Below are 18,377 nucleotides of genomic sequence, written 5' to 3' on the forward strand. Positions count from 1 at the left end.
TCCCTGTGGCATGGCTGTCTTTAATGAATTATTGTGACAGTCACAGCCAGACCCCAAACCCATGCCTGTGAAAACACAGGCCAGAAAGACCTCTAGCTTAAGCATCTCACAGTTGAAGTTTAGCTTGTCTGTGCAGTGGCAAGGGAGATGTAAGTTGTGAAGAAAATAAAGACACCAAGAAGCTGTAATGTTCATTAACTAACTCCTGAGAGGAGGCCTGAGTAGATTGAGACCAATTGCTTTAAATGATGAGCCTGTCATGCTGTTCAAAGAACGAGCTGCTAACTACCCCACAACCACACATGCCTGTTAGCACCAAATGCCCATTCACATTTGCTACATTCTCATATTCTTCGGAACAGTTTTTACAATTTGTTTATTTGTTTCCAAATTTTAGGGCCCTGTGTACCAAAACTCAGAAAACAAGGAATTGTTTTTCACAGTGTTACACAAAAAAATCACAACTGTAGTTATGCATTTTATGACTCCTCCATAGTTTTTTGAAGAAGAAAATTAGCTCTGCGCTCTTGCACAACCTGACTGTAATGATGATGCAGTGTGTATGAATGATGAAAGAAAATGATTTGGCAAGGAATTAAAAAAAATATAAAGATGAAAAGTGCATTAAAATTTCCTTTCTAATCTTGAGAAGGTATATAAACCTAGCAATATTAAGATGATTGCTTTTGGTTACTGGAATTTGAATATCATTTGATCTCCATTTATAATATCTGCATATTTTTGTATGACAAGCTTTGATAGCAAAGTCAGTGATAATGAGAGTTTGATGCTTTACTTATGGAAGCTTTTGCTCATAGCTCAGTGATACTGCTGTGAGATATCTTGTGATAATTTGTCTGAGAAGGAATTACCCTATAACATTTAATCATTACTTCTCTGGTGTGTGGTTTGGTTAGCATGCTTAAAATACTTGATTCAAATTACTTAGCCTTGATACAGAATTATCTCATCCTTTAAGACATATTGATTTTTGCCACAGCAAAAACTGCTAGCACTCCATAATGCAAATATGTGGAACATGAAGATTTATACATGTCCACAGGTGTGCTGAAGTTCTCTAGAGGTTCAGGAAAAATAGCAGTACATAACACCAAGAAATATTAATTAGAATAAGCAATTTTTCAAATCTTCTAGAAGAAATATAAAAAGCAGGACAACATATCCTGAAGGTACAACATATGGTACAAAGCCAGCTGCTGCAGGAAATTAAAACTGCTGCAGTACTTACACACTTACGTTGTGTAAGTACTGTGGGCTGAAATTCTGTATCTAAAACACATGGTTTTAGAATTTGCTTTACAGCATCATTTAACAGCCAAGGTGATTACAGCAACCTTAAAATGGAACGGTGGCAGACAATCACCAACCAAGGGAAGGGTAACAGGAACACAGAAAACACAGTGACTTTTATTTTTTTTAATTGTTATGGAAGAAGAGAATTACTGAGTTACCTTCAAGCAGTACAAATAACCCATTACAAGATGGAAGTAAGAGAGCATTATGGCTTTCTAATTTTTTTTTTTTTTTAATTAGAGGGAGAACAAAGTCAGTTTGTTTAGCTGTGGATAGCCAGGGTTGAAAGGAGCACTCAGGAGAAAGAGAGTCGCTACAGAAAAGCCGGATTAATTGTTTCAGCTGGTATTGGCCAATAAATAAAATACGGAGAATAGGTCTGGCCCAACAGTCTCTCACAACAGAAAGAGAGAATCTAGAGTTTTCACTGTCAATTTAAAAGTAATTATTAAAAATAATGTTTTAGAAGATATTCTTAAAAAGCAATAGCAAAAAATAAAAAATGCTGTGATCAAAAGGGATCTTAATATTTAATTTAAATATAGTTCAGTAGGCACAGAAGATAGCTTGCCTGCTGTTAGTCTTTAAAAAATCTGTTGAGAAATATTCTTGGAGGCGTATACCAAAACCCCAAAACCGCTGTACCCTATATATTTATAACTGTAACAAAATTGTAGCACTGAACATTAACCATCATAAAATAATAGAACCAAATATTTACTATTTCACTTCTGTTTGGAGCAGGATGGATTTATTGTTTTTTAGGTAATGCATTAAGAACCTACTAGAACTCTGTTGTGGGGCTGAAAAGTTGTTCATATGTAGATTCAAATTATTAATCTGAATATGGGAAAAAAAGCTCTGACAAGGTGCTTTATTGATGAACTGTGCACTGAAGTTCTCACAGGACAAGAGTGCCTACGAGTGGAAAAGCAATTAAGATAAAGGAATGAAGAGTCATCTTTCAGGTAAAAGTTTCTAGCAAGAATGAAAGACCACCTTAAGCTTCTCTAGCTGGCCAGCTTGCTGTTAAATGATCCGGTATAGGGATAAATTGTGAGTTGGCAAAGTTTGCAGATTACACATAATTATTAGGACAGACTAATCATAAGGTGATGGCATAGGGATTCAGAGAATTCATTTTTATTGAAAAACAAGATGATAAAAGGGCAGATTGAGTGTATATAAAGTCTGAAATACTGCACACAGGAAAAAAATATCTATATTAGAAGTTTGCAACAGCCTCTAAATTAACACCCTAGAAAGACTTTTTGAAAGAATTGTTTTACTATGGGTTAGCCCCGGTAATAATAGAAATTACTGCTATCTTCTATTCATATGGTGTAAGAGAAAGCAGGGGATGGTTTCCAGGCTTTGTCAATAACTTGAGTGTGAGCATCCTCAAATATTAACAAATAAATAATAACAAGGAAAAAAAATAAAGAAGCTGCTGGTGAGCTATGGATTATCAGTGCCTTGAATATTGCATGGAAACCTGCTCACCTTTGTCAGAGAAGCAGCAATAAAAGTAGAAGATAGATTGAGAATGTTGTCAAAGTTGAAGAAATATATAGAATTCCTTCTCTCTGGAAGAAATTAATTGGGGAACTTAATCTCAGATAATAACAGGTCCCACATAACTGTGGAGGGTCTGATAGAAGTGTCAAAATGTAGGAACGGTACAGAAAAGGTGATTAAACCATCATTTTCCACCATCAAAGAAATCAATAGGACCAGGTAAAAAGTTATAACTAAATGAAATGGAAACTACCTGTCCTAAAAGTATGTAATCAAATTAAGGTGTCCCTTGTAATGGATTTGTTAAAAGCATAAATGAATTTAAAAAGAACTTGGGCAGCTTCACAGATCATAGTCCATTATTGGCACAACTTCCAGTTTCTCAAGTCCCTAAATCACTAACTGAGAGGCCCTGAGAAGATATATCAGTAGAGAGGTTACATGCTCCTTGCCTTATTTATCATGTTCTTAAGCCCTGCTGTCACAGCCACTATGGTGGGGCAGATGAGGTGGTGTCTTAAGGCCAAGTAAGTGAATCATTTAAAAATACATCCCTTATAGTGAATAAAACAATCAAAGAAACCTTTTCTACTGGTATTCTAGCAGTATGACTCCTTTTTTAATCTAATCCAATCTTAATGCCAATTAATCATAAAGGTTTCTGAACAAATATTTGCATTTTAATAGGAATGACAGAAATTTTTATGTTGATCATGTTCTTGATTCTTCCTGTGCTCAGAGGAGCTGACTCACCAGCTGATGCTAATATCCAGTTCGTACTAATATGTTCAAAATATAAGGGTGTTAAATTACTCACATTGCCACTTCATTAATTTACATACTAAATGTTCCTCATTTTACTGCTGTGAGTGAAAAATACAGAAAATGACAAATAACAGAGAAGAGGTGGTGAAACTTTTCTGTTCCTCTATCTAAACCCACGTAGGCATAGGGACGAGAAAGTGTTGCTTTCATAGCAGATATTTTAAGTGTATGTATTAAGCCAATAGCAAAGATTTTGTTGGTACATTTTAAATATTTGTCTTTGAAATCACTGAAAGTTTTGTAATTGGGAAGGAAGTGCAGCTTTCCACAAAACAGTATTTTTTTGTATTTGCCTGGTAATTCCAGTCCTAATGGATCTAGATGTCATGAAACCAAAAGCTGTGGTAATGCCCTGTCCCGGTGCCATGCTAGAAAATCACTTGCTTAGTCATTGACCTTTGGAGAGGCAGTGTACAAGCTATCTCCTGGGAAAGTCACAAACCTGGAAAAGCCTGTTGTTTCATTGTGTGTGTCTTAATGAAATAACCTCCCTTGTTCTTCATTGCGTACACACTCAGTGTTGTGTAGGATGGCATCTTGAGATCAAAGCATCTAATGATGCTCTATCACATAAGGGACCAACTAAAGCACCAAACATGTTCAGAATTAGCCGTGCTTTGTCTCCCTAAGGGGGTAACTTCATTGGATTTCTGATTGATGTGTGCTCTAACCATCAGTAGGATACAAAGAGTTTCTCCTTCTAAAGTGAGGGCCTTCAGATTTTGCACTGGGCTGAATAACTTTGCAAGGTTCACAGGCTGTGCAGAATATACACTGCAAGAGTATGAAGGAGCAATGGTACACATGTACATACTTACTTACATACCCTCTTGGTCAGAGAGAATGGTTCATGGCATTAAATTGCCTGCAGAATGACAGGGCACCCTGATGGCTCTCATTCTAAAAAATGGCCAGGGAATTTCAGTTCCTGGGTCAATTAGGGAATGGGCTATTCTCAGGAAATAGAAAAATCACAATGAAATCTAAAAAATATAGTCCTGCTGAGAGAGGTGAGATCATGATTCCCAAGATGAAGACCCTGAAGTAGAGGGAGAAAACTATCACAAGCATACCTGCTTGAGCAGAGATGAGTTTCCTCCTTTGAGATTCCCTCTCATTTCATGTTTTTATTTTTCTGCCTGTGATGGGTCACTGAGTGCAGGGTGGCAGCTAAAGGTAGTAATGCAGGAGGGACTTGTGGGAATTTTACCTTTTTTCCAGATCCTTGCCATAGTATGCCATGCCAAAGAAAAGGAGAGAAACCACCTGATAGAAAACTTATGCTAGAATTGCTACCAGCACCCCTGGAGAAGTGAGAAAGTGCAAGGAGAAGCTCACATACCCCATTATGGAGATGACCCCATACAGATCATTATGAACTCCTCAGGTGTTCTTTGTGTTTTATATTTCCTTATAAAACTATCTGTATGTGTTTTATACTTTTAGACAGTACACTGGGTTGAGTAAGGGCTATGATTACATAATACTTCTAAGTTTGAATAGTTTCCACCAACTACACTGAAAGCTACTACTCCTTGTCATTTTAGCATGTGCAACATACAAATTGTAGAAGCATATAAAATGCCTGAATTTTACTGTGACCTGAAGAAAGAATCTTATGCCTTGATCTCCAAACCTGGCTCTCATGAAATGGCTTTCATGTTAATTGTCTCCTGAAGGTAATTTCTCAGGCTCTTGATACTTCTGTTGGCTTACTTGGCTTGTTGCTCAAGCCTGGCATTGTCTTTTGGTTATTCCTGGTATTCATCTTCTTGCTGCTTATCTTGGCTTGTCTGTTTCTCATCCTCTCTCAACAGAGTTGGCATTACTACCTTCCCAGGCTCTTCTCTTAGAAGATCTGACAATTTTTTTTCATCTCCCAAGGCACATCTATTAATTCCCCTAGCTATTTCCTTATCTCTACAAAGTTTCTCACCTGCTCATTTCCCCAGAGCTGTTACAGCGCAGCTCTTACTTTGTGACATTTCTTACCTTCCTCACCATACTTCTTTGTTTACTTTGTCATATGTTCCATCTGCCCATGGATTTAATCTCTCATGATCTGCTTCTTTCCTCTCCCAGCTGATTTGGTTATAGTAGAGTTGCTATAACAAACCCTGCTTTGCCAATTCTAGTCTGTCAGAGCAACTAGTGTGGCAACACTAGGCATGGACTACACAGGTACTTTAAAATTCTGCCATGTTCAGACAGTTCATGATGCATCCAGTACCATGGATGGGCAGGTAGAACACCCCAAACTTGGGCTGTAAATATCAGTAGGAGAGGAAATAGAATATAGGACTGAGATTATAGCTATAATTTTGCACAGGGACTTTTTAGAAATGAGTAAAATACTCACAAAGGTAGATGACTGTATTTGCATTAGTGACAAAAGAAATCTCTAGCAAGGATTTCATGTCTCTCAGACAGCCTGTCCCAAAGTACACATCACCCTGTGCCCAGGCCTGCAGTTTATTTTGTGACTCCCTTATGCCCTTTGACAGCTCCAGAGAGTGAGGTGACTGCAGAGCTGTGTTCCTCAGTCCTGCAGGAACACATGCCCTCTGTAGCTTTTCCAGACCTGCTGGTGGTGTTTTCTCTTTGGTCTCAAGAGCTGTTACCCTTTCACTGATCACACCAGCATCACTAACACCAGGCACAGTTACTCTGCAGAAAATCCATCTGTGGGTTTAAGTCTGAGCAGTGCAAGAGCCTCCCCAGGCTGGTGGGTATCACTGCAAGTCAACAACGTGCAAGTACAAAGAGATTGACTTCAGTTTTTGCCTGGGGTCTCCGTGAAGTTTGCGCTTTCTCTCTGTAGCACTGAGTTCAGTCGTTCAGAAGAGGTTGTGTACTGATTTATTTCTGCTTGCTGCACTGAGATAAAAAACCTCTTTATATTTTATTTTATTTTATTTTATTTTATTTTATTTTATTTTATTTTATTTTATTTTATTTTATTTTATTTTATTTTATTTTATTTTATTTTATTTTANTTATTTTATTTTATTTTATTTTATTTTATTTTATTTTATTTTATTTTATTTTATTTTATTTTATTTTATTTTATTTTATTTTATTTTATTTTATTCTTCATTGCAATTCTGTGCTCAGCAATTGTTGACTAATAAGAAACTAATATTCTTATATTGAAGGTAAAAGGTATATGCCATGAACAAAGGTTGTTAGTTTTGACTAGCATCTTTTCAGACAAGAGAAAGGATTTTCTGCATCATATATTTTCACTGTAGCATGCACTGAATTCTCTTCAGAGTTTATCGTGTTAAGATTACCAGCACTTGGAATGTATGTGGGTTGTGACTTTAATTTGCTTATTAATGAAAAAGCATCATCAATGGCATTTGTGCAGATGAATCCCTTTGCAATGATGAAAGAATTTACCTTCATATTCTAAGAATGCAATTGTCCTGAGTCAAGTTCTACTAATCAGACATTATAAACAGCCCAGCTCTGATGAGCAATACCAAGAGAGGGGAACGCAGGTAATCAAAAGAATGTGGCTTTGCAAGCAAAACCCCTGAAAATATGCAAGGGCTTCTGTGCAGCATACTCTTGGTGTTTGTAAAAATAAATAACTATAAATGAGAGTATTACATTTTTAACATGTAGGAGTTGCAAAGTGCAGTGACTCAGAGGTACGATTAAAAAAATGTATTATTGGAGACAAAAATAAATGCAATTATGCAGCAGTAAGAAAAACATTTGGAATCAACCTTTTCTTGGTGATCTCCTACACATTGTCATTTCTTGCTTTGAGCCATGTCAGAAACCTCTTACTAAATAAACCTTTTCTGGAAGAGCAAGCTTTTTATCTGAACAGCAGATCTCCTAAATTAGAGGCAGAGCAATAGATTTCTACTTGGAGGCTTTGCTCCATCTCTTTTCTGATAGTAAGAGACTAAGCAAAGTCATTATTGGGAAAGAAGCAGAAACAAAACCAGATGGCTGGAGATGTCTCCCATACATTGTGGTAATGTCAGGACTGCTTTTAAAGCTAGGTATTGGCTGCAATTTGATGCTGTGTTTTGTAATTCTGTTCCTTAGGCAATGCTACGTGGACAAGAAAAGATAGCATTAGGTCAGAGCAAAGCCACTCAGCATCCAACTCTGGAAGGTTTTGGGGAATTTTTGAAGGTCCCCTGAAACATTTTAAAAGACTGCCCTTTTAGTGAACATCCAAGTTACTGAAACCATGAAGATATGGTATTGCACTGAGTTCCTTGATATGAAAAGTAAGACTTTTTGTTCTTTAACAATATTTTCAGTTGGGATAAGATGGTGAGATTGTGAAAAAAAATCAGATCTGCAAATATATTGTCCAGAGTTTACAAAGTTCTCAAAATTATGAGTAAAACTGAAAAAAAAGGAATTATCTGTCTTTTGGATCTAAAGTGCCTCTACCCATTCTGCATATGTATCTTAGACAATCACAAGTAATGGGTTAAAATTTTTAGTGATTTTTAATAAATCATTCTCTTAGGCCATTGTTGAACAATTCAGAAAAATAAAACTTTTTTATGCCTTGTGGCCTTAATTTTCCTTGCTCACAATCATAAATTAGTTGTCTTAACGGATAATATTATGCAGACAAAAAGGGCAACATAATTCAGGATGACATGCAAAACAAATTCCTCAAATCCATCCATTTCACAGTTCTCAGCTTTGAAGAGGCTGTGGCTGAACCAGCGTCTTGCTCACCCTCCACCAGCCATCCTTTGTCACTGGGCCTGTGGATGGAGAACTGCTCTGTCCCCTCTCTTTCCACTGGGTCTCTGATCACCTGCAGGACCTTGATTGTCCCCCTGTCCTGGGCACTGGTGAGGCCACACCTGGAGTGCTGTGTCCAGTTCTGGGCCCTGACTGCAGGAAAGACACTGAGGGGCTGGAGTGAGTGCAGAGAAGGGCAGGGGAGCTGGGGCAGGGTCTGGAGCACAAGTGCTGTGAGGAGCAGCTGAGGGAGCTGGGGGTGTTTAGCCTGGAGAAAAGGAGGCTCAGGGGTGACCTTGTCACTCTCCACAACTGCCTGAAAGGAGAGTGTGGCCAGGTGGGGGTCAGCCTCTTCTCCCAGGTAACAAGTGACAGGACAAGAGGAAATAGACTCAAGTTGTGCCAAGGGAGGTTCAGATTGGGCATTAGGAAGGATTTCTTCATGAGAAGTGTTGTCAAGCATTGGAACTAACTACCTGGTGAAGTGGTGGAGTCACCATGCTTGGAACTGTTCAGAAAGATTGTGGATATGGTGCTTGAGGACGTGGTTTTAAGATTTATATGGTGGTGCTGTGTTAATGGTTGGCCTTGATGATCTTAGAGGTCTCTTCCAAACTTAAGGAGTCTGCAATGTGCAGGCAGGCCTAGCTGGCCTCTCCTTCTTGGAGGTGGGAAATTTCTCAAACACATGCACCAAAAGTGTGCTTTAGATCCCAGAAACAAAATCAAATGTCACACTTTAGGTTTCACAGAGGAGTGATTTTGAAGGACTTCCAAGGCAGCAATGTTGTCAGTTTGGGGGCTTTTTTTGAACTTATGACTGGAATGTGTAGACCAAGTTTCTGCAGTTCCCTGTGATCATAAAGTTACCTTACCAAAATGCTGTACAAACACAGGGGTCTCTTTCATTTGCAGAGGAGTCCAGACTCCTGACTTCTGTCCACAGCTTCTAAATCTCCACTTGCACTGAACTCCATGATTTCTTGCTGGTGAGCACTGCACTTGGCAGAACTACATAAAGGAAATATATCCCTGAACCTGTCTTTCTGCAGTTCACAACGAGCCATCAGTTCTCAAATTCTGGCCCAAGCTGCCACAGTACTTTGAGAAAAGGTGCAAGCTTTGAGGCAGAGTCAGGGCAGGGGACATCCAACAGTGATCTAATTTCTGATTTCTGCAATAAGAGGTACAGAAGGTTCACTGTGTCTGTTAAAGTTAGGGGTTATGGATATGACAGAATAACACCAACGTGGTCTACAAAGGGAAAATATAGCTTTATACTTTGGACAGAAAGTATCATTCAACAAAATAACTGCTTTTGCCTTCTTATAAATCTTGTCCCTGTTTTAGAGCTACAAATATTATTGCAATGTTTTCTTATGAGTAGTAGACCATCTCCTGGATTCTTAGGAAGAGCACTCTGAACACATGAAATATTTGGTAGCTTTGCTGTCTTGAAGAGCATGCTGTTAATTTCTTTTTCTGTTTTGAAATGTTTTGAGATACCAGCCTGGTAAATTCTGCAATTCTCTTTTAAAGAAAAAAGGAAATCAAAATTAATAATTAAACATACTGGAAAGCAGGGCTGACAAGTCTGACACAAGCTGAATTAGCTGAGCATGGATTGAGCATGGGTTACAGATTGTTTGCAGTGGTGTAGGGCACATTTTGAGCTCAGAGATCTCCCTGGCAGCCCAGGTCAAGAGACAGTTTATGCCCAATATAATAACTGGCCCTAACATGAGTTTGCTATATGGAGACATCACTCTTGACACTCAAGACACAGGACACACAAGGGATGGGCAGCTGTAAACTGAGTTTGACAATGTAACATGCTCTTGTGTAGGTAGTAAGGAATATATATGTTCAGCCCTAAAGATAGTCATGCAGACCTTGAAGAGCATGTAAGTTCACAAAGATAAGAGAGCAGTTGTGCTGAGGTACTGGAGTTGTGACATCTGCTTAGAGGTTTTACTGTGCTTGGTAATCATGAGTAAACATGATCCTCCATTGAAATTTGTTAGGAGTGTGCATAGTGGGGCTGTGAAAGGAGAGATGAGCAATCCCATTGTCCTGACAGAAGTGCTTGGTGAATTGGTCTTCAACAGAGTAGTTCCAGTTATTGCCCAGCACTAACTCTGTTCCCTGAACCTCTTCTCCCTCCATAGATAGCAGATATGACATTGTCTTGACTTGCAAATGTTCCCAGCGTAGGGCAATAGGAATCTATTTACAGCAATAAAGCAGAGTGCATTCTGTAAACCATTGCCTGAGAAGTGCAAAGGGATTGCTCCTGTACAGGAAAATCCCAAGCACCCTGAGGAAGCTTCTCCAGCAACATTCAAAGACTTGGTCTAAAAGCTTATGTGTAATTATGTGCACCAGCAGTAGCCATTATTTATTTTTGTTTCATATATGTGAGGAAAAGCTCAATACTTTCTGGATATTGTGGTTTACACCAGCATTATTCATGTCTTTTCCCAGGCCTCTATAAGCTGGGAAAGTCACCTTGCGTTCAACCAATACTAGGCGTATCCCTCTTTGGCTATTGTCAAGGAGCCAGCAATTTCATCTCTGGGCAGGCACATTGCAGTCACATAATGGAGGCAGGAACTCAGCTGAAATAAAGCAATGCCGAGAGCTTGTCAGAAATGTAAATGATATTGCACCTATTGTCAGCGACATATCCTCCATTGTTCTCACAGTCGTTTCCCAGCTGAAAAAATGCTGGGAAGCCTGCATGATGAAAGCAGAGCCTGTTTACTGTAACGTGCTCTGTCATGAACAGCTAACTGATCTCATGCTGCAAATAGCACATTTCTGTGGAAACCTGAGTACTGAAACCCAGTGTTCACAGTGCTGCAAAGCTGCAGCCTCAGAGCTTCCTCTGGCTGTGTCAGTGTCCCAGGGAAGGCTGAAAATGAAGTTTACCTTAATCGGGGTGGGGGGATGGAGGGTGCAGGTGGTTTCTGCTGACCCCGTGCTGGAAGTAAAGCTAGAAGGATCTCACAAGGTTTGTTCCAGGAGAGAAAGGATTGCTTTGCAGGAGAAGGAGAAAGAAGGGGAATTTAGATGAAAGCCAAGCAAATAAAAACTCTAACCCCAGGAAGTTCACAAGGGATTTCTATACACTGTTTAGCTGTCCCTAAATAATGGAAACCTGAGAAATGCTGGTTTTTATAAACTGAAAATAAACACACAGCAGAGTTACAAAAAAAGACAACGTAAAATAATTCTCCAGTTCCTCTTCTTCCTCATAATCACACAATATAAAAATAATGCCACAGTTGTTTTTTTGTCTTTTCCCACAAAGTTTCTTTGATACCTTCTCTATACTGGTGGCTATTTCAGTATATCTCTGAAAATTTAGTTCTAGCTATCTCATTAGGACAACAGCAGTGGCAAAGTCAGATGCAACTAATGACACCATGTATTTACATCACAGAAATACTGCTCATCACTTTTAAGAGGAGTTTCCCATGAGGTAATGGCATGAGTCAGCATGGAGGCTGTACAGCGCAGACACAACGAAACAGGTAATTTGAACAGAGATAAGTATGATTTGTTTTGTGCCTGTTGCCTTTGACCAGTGATCTGATCATATCAAGGCTTTATTGTTTTTCCCCAGCAGATATGCATGCAAAAATGATAAAACTGTAGGGATACATTTCTGTATCTGCACATCCCTGGAAGAAACTTCAAGGAATAAGCTAAGAAAATTCGTTACTTGTTGGTACCTGCCAGACAGTGAGTGCACAAAGTCAAGTTTGGTCTGTTGACAACTTTTAGCAATATTAGTGAAGGAAACATACTTGTTCCTGGTTTGGTAGAAACTGGCCCGTATATATGATGTTTTGTTGCAAGAAGAATTCTTTTTTCCTTATCAGAAATACATCCTTACTCTAATAATAAAAGCATATAAATATGCAAGTATACTCCATGTATCAGTTAGATCTTCTTCCCTTTCCATTTAACTGCCTTTCACCTTGCTGGGTGTAAAGGGAACCACTCTCCTCTGAGACTCCCTCCATTTAGGCCTCCTTGGAAGCAGGGGAACAAAATGGAAGTCTTGCATTCACATCAGCTTGTTATTGATTTCCTTGAACCTTCATCTTCCCCTTCTTATAGCACCGCAATATGATAGAGCAACAATTTATTTCATGGTAGAACTTCCAAGACCTTTCAGGTTGTAATCCTGAATAGCAGAGACACCATACAGACATGTATTTTATTTATTCACATAAACCTTGATATAGATTACTCTGCAATATCATGACATTATTTATTTTTTTTGGTGTAGAGCTTATTTGTCTACTCATTTCTAAAACTTTGTAACTTGGGTTCTAGAATTAGTCACCTGTCTGTGTTTTGCATTTTAAACCTGTCATCAGAGAACTGCTTAGCAATACCTGTTGCAAATATCTTTCTACCTCCATCTCAACTGCCTTTAATCCACTGAGTGGGTGTTTGTCTTTGATTGTAAGAAAGTTCTCAGATGCATCACCTTTCATTTCCAAATACCTGGAAGGTAACTTCCAGTCATTTGACCGTTTTACTTTTCCTGTCCAAATTTAAGGCAAGGTGAAAAAAGATATTCTGCAGTATTCCGTAAGAGAATAGGATTTTTGGGGCATTTATTGACCAGGTAATATTGCATAAGGAATTCTATGAGTAGATTTTCTTTTAGTTTGTCTGGATGAAATTGCCAGATTGGAAAACTATAAACTCAAGAAAATGTGAGAGTTTATTTCAATGTTTGAGCTAAGAAAGAAATCTCCAGTCTCTTGAGGGAGTGCTAATAAGTCAAGTTGCTTAAGACCTTGTTAAACCTGACTTTTTCTACACTAAAAAAAAATATATAATTTTATTGGTTATTGAACATTATTTTGTGATTAGAGCTTTTGGTATGGGAGAAAGCAGGGAAACAACCATGCAGAAGCACAGTGGCGTCTGAGTACACAGTAGCACTAAGCACTTTTGGTTAAATGTGTCTAGGTTTGGATTCACATCCCCAAACACATAGTCCTCTTAATTCTGGGCAAAAGGATCCTGTTTGTCTAAACATAAAGGAAATGAATACCATTAACTGAGCACATACTGAGCTTTGTTATATGCACTACTGTAGAAAGGAAAAGAAAAAAAGGCTATTGAATTAATATAGAATGATTGTAAGTATTACACAAACAACAAACCACTAAATCACTGCTGTGTTCTCTCATCAAATTTAATTCATCCCCCATGATCATGGGTACTGTGGAACTGTAGTTTAGGAGGTACTGAGACCTCCTGTTCAGTTCTCAGCTGCCTTTTTGAAGTGTTGTAGTTTGCTATATGCCACAGTCAGACCAAATGTGACAGAAAAACTACATTGGATCAACTGCAACTGCCAACAGGTAGGTTCATCATTCAAATACTTAACATTCTTGTATTTGAAACCAGTTTACAAAGACAAGGAGGGAAGAGTGCATTAAATATATATTAACTGTGCACATGCCATTCAGCCCCCTGTTAAAGTCTGCTGTTAAAGTTAAATCCCTGTTGGGATTTGTTCATCTCCAGTTGCTGTGCAATTTTTTCTGCAGAATTAGGTGGTTTTTTCCAGCTGTTGGGTCTGGATCCCATGCAGGAACATGATTATGCCAAAAAATCTGATCAGTAAAGCAAAAATCCCCTTGAACCTGAAAAATCAGAGGCATGGCTATCTGAGACATGGCAGCTTGAGGCACAAGAATCATCAGGGAGCTCTTTGAATCCAGGCACAACAAAGGATATGTAAGGAATTGCAAAAACTCATGAATTTTGGACTTTCGCACTTAACCCACTGACACTGGAATAATTTACCAGCCAGAATCAAGGTTCACCCCTTCACTTTGTGATGAGCAGTCCTGTGCTGTGCATAGTGGGGGGAAGCTTTCTCCTCTCCTAATGGCACCTGTGCCTCCTGCTTCCCTGCCCTTACTGCTGAACAGAGGGAGCATGCCCCTCTCCTTCCCTGTTCCACAAACAGCTTTCCCTTTTTCTCTCACAGCAGGACCTAGGCTGCCATTTAAAAGGAGAGCCTGCTAAGGATGGTGTGGCAGAAGATATCTTGAACGGGGTCACCACCAGTGTTGGTGTTTGGGAGGATGGGCAGCTCGAGGGGCAGCAGGCAGAGGAGCAGACCCCTTGGCTACACCAGGGGGAGTGGGATGTGTGCAGGGGGTCCCAGAGTCAGCTATGCTGAGCAGATGGCAGTGTTTCTTTTCTGCAGAAGCACTGGATGGTGAGAACACACATGCAGAAAATTATGCAAAGATATAGAGCAGCGCTCTTGAAAAAACTTGTGGTCACAGTGGTGTTATTTGCACTAGCCCTGCACAGCATTGTAGGATCTGCCTCACATTTTCCCTGGAAACTAATCAATCTAAGGAATTCTGCAGTGGCACTTACCTTATTATGAAAAGGACTGAGCAAAGCTCAAATGAATGTCATCCTCTGTTTCACTGTTTCTATACCTATGGTACAAAAGCATCAAAAGGTAGTCCACACCCTGCTTTTCAAAAATATAGTTAAAATACCACACTCAGACTTCAGATTTTATTTTATTGCACTCATTTTATTACTTTCATTTTATTTGTTGCTAGTATATAAAGAAGGGAGAGAAAGAAAAAAAATGAATGTGATATTAGAATATGTCTATAGGCTTTTGCATTTTTTTTCACAAAAGTCATGAAATGAATAAAATAAGGTCAAATAAAGTCAACAAAATTTGAATTTAACCCTAATTTTTATTAGCAACGTAGATAACTTTTCTTTTATGCCCATGGATTTTTTCCTCAGAAAAATAAACATTCTTTAAATCATTACAAGGTGTGGATAAAGAGATTTCCTCTGGGATACTGCTAGAAACTATTTAAAAGTTCAAGGGAAGAAGTTTCTACAGCTTTCCTGGTGAGACAGTCCTGAAGCTCATTAGTGCTCATTGAGTCTTTCCTGCTCTTTAGGCCCACCCTTCCTTTATTTTCTTATAGAAAGCTATTAATTTCTAACAGTAGACTACAACAGGAACCAGTCATATTTGTAGCAAATCAAGACTCTATATAATATTGCAAACTCCTACTAATGTTTTCTGCTATAACATCCAATAATTCTTGCTGACTAAATTATATTTTCATCCTGCTCCATATGGCAGCACTTTCTTAGGGAAATGAAGTTGCTTTACTTGGCTTGAAATATGAGTAAATCCTAACAGACACCTTTCCCTGAACCTTTTTTTCTCCATCTAAGCCTACTTGTGTTTGTAGTAATTCTGTATAAAGGTCACTTCCAATTTTCTTCACCCTGAAGGCTTCCCAGTAAAACCTCAGAAGGTGTCCTGACAAGCTCTGCCTGACATATTCGCCTCCAGTTTCACAGTGGTGATGACACCACCATGCTTGCCTCCCTGGGAACCTGGCAAAAGAACCTGACTGTGCACAAAGTGAGTCTTCACTCATTAAAACATACATTGTACAGAGAAGCCTTTTACACTTATCTCCTGGGAAGATTTTAAAGGACAGAAAAATGGTGAGAAGATAGGAGAAGTTTAATACATTGTCTTTTATAAAAATTACTTCCACAGGACATATAGCATAGCAAATCCCAGGTTTCTGAAGATCTTATGGACTGTTTAATCAGACGTGCATACATACCACCTCCTGTTAACTGCATGGAAGTTGGAGACCCAATTAGTGCAGGCATGCAGAAGTTGTGAGCTGTGGTGCTGTGCAGTCCCACAGTAACCTCAGTGATAGGGGTCAAAAAATGCTGGCACTGCTGTCAGGAATGGAAGTCATCTGACTTGAGTGGAAATGCACTGACCTGTTTCCCAAGCCAGTTTGGCCCCGAGCTGGGTTCCTCTGCAGAGTGCACAAACCAGTTTGTGCTCTGCAAACCATTCCTTGGGAGCAGATGGGCCCTCACCATGCTGACCCCTGGTCCCTGAATCTGTGTCTTGTGTCCCCACCACCGCTCCTGCTCTCCAGCATCCAGCCTCTGGCACTGAAATACACGCCCTACGGTTGTTTTCTCATATTCTGTTTAACTAGTTTTTTCCAACAGAGCACCTCATCAAGTCAGATTAATGAAAGGAAACAGTATCCCAGTTGGCCAGTTTTTAGCACGCACTGAATGTTGTATTGAAGAGTTCCCATAATATTAATCTACAGTGTCTTCGTCCTCAGGGCATTTGCTACTATCAGATGTTTCACCGTCTTCCTGCTGCATAAAGCTCAAAATTGCAACATATGCTGCAAAACATATACCTTTGTTTCCTAACTCCTGCACCCACATTTTCACCTGATATTTATCAGCATAGCTAAAATCAGTCTAGGGCAGATATTCAGCTCTTCTCAAGATACTCTGCCATGCACCTGGGTCCACCTGGTTGATTGCTCCTGAAGCTCTTGCAACAGGATAGATTTCCTTGCAGGTCTTCCTTCATCTCCACAAGTATGCAAAACAGTGCTTATGTCTTCAGAGTCAGGGATTTAGCAGCTGGGGAAAAATCTGCCTAACGACAAAGTGAAGTGGGTTTTGTGCACTGAAAGTATCTGAGCAGCAGCCAGTGAGACATCTGTGGCAGTGAGCACACATGATCTGGGACCACAGATGGCTGCCCTGCCCAAGGAAGGGTCATTGCTGCCAGTGGCTCACCACTGCTCTTCTGCCCCATGTTTCTGCACAGCACAGTGGCCTGCTGCCTCCCACAGTGTTCAGGAAAACTGTGTGGGACATTAGGAACAGCAAACTTTACTGCCAGAGCCAACTGCCCATGTGCAAACCCCTTGATCAACAGAAGAGTGGAGGGAGGAACACTGGGCAGAGTGATTGTGAGCCTCAGGAGGCAGTCACATCCTCCAGTACACCAGGATCTGGCAGCATGAGTGATAGCCCAAAAAATCTTCTTAATTAGCTTTTCTTAAAAACCAGTTCTCTGCAAAAATTCCAGCACTGAGAAAGGAAAATCAGTGCAGGCCTGTGGTTGAGTTAGGGTCAATGGGTTGCTTCAAACGTGTCCTGTGACTGAGGGCAATCACATTTCAACACTTTTATTTTTTAAACCTTGGATGAATACAGAATTTTCATGTTTTCTCATATTTTATCTTTGAGAACTAGAGACTACCAAAGATATGTTACCTTCTGCTCTGTAAGTGGTCACTAGCTAATTCAATTTAGGAGAAAAAAAAACATTAAAGAAAAGCAATGATAAATAATTTTTGACATATTTCTTTTATTGGGTATATAAAGGCAAGTCCGAAATGTGGTGCCCTGAATAGCTTGAAAATTAGCTGCTTCTTAATCCAGGTACTTGCAAATAGCAAACAATATTTTTGCTCTTTATTTTTTTCCTTTTTGAAGGGTATTGACTTTCTGTTGCTACAAAAAAGGTGCTTCAGTTCAGCACACTGAAAGTGGGACGTTGTACTAATCTGTACTTGCAATGAAACAGAACAGTGAAAACCAGATTTTAGCAACTCTTGTAATAGCTTTAAGTATTGCATTTACAAAACAGTGATTTTGTTGGTACAGAAACACTTTGTCGTGTTTTGAACAAAGTCTGTAGGGTGATATGAGGAGAGATAAAATAACACTTTATCTCTGCATAGAAGGCCCACAAAACATCTATACAACTAAAGCTCCTTAAAAAAGGACATTAAAACTAAGTTTCTGTCCTGAAGGGAATCCTGGAGTAAAATATTTTTTGTGAGTTTTATTGTAAATGCATAGACAGCTAAAGATGCTAATATTTTTTACAGAGTCGATGTTTTTACAATTAACTTTCATTTGAAGTAATGGGAATATTGGAAAATCACTACGACAAAGCCTAGACTGTATTATAATAAATTTTTCAAACTGTGTTCACGCCTCCTTCACTTTAATTTTCAAGGAATGTGAGGACCCCTGAGTGTATTGCATAAGCCTTCATTGGAGCAGTAGGAAGTAATTCCAAGTCCAGGAGGACCTAAATCTAA

This window comes from Parus major, chromosome Z (genome assembly GCF_001522545.3).
Source record: "Parus major isolate Abel chromosome Z, Parus_major1.1, whole genome shotgun sequence".
Taxonomy (NCBI): Eukaryota; Metazoa; Chordata; class Aves; order Passeriformes; family Paridae; genus Parus; species Parus major.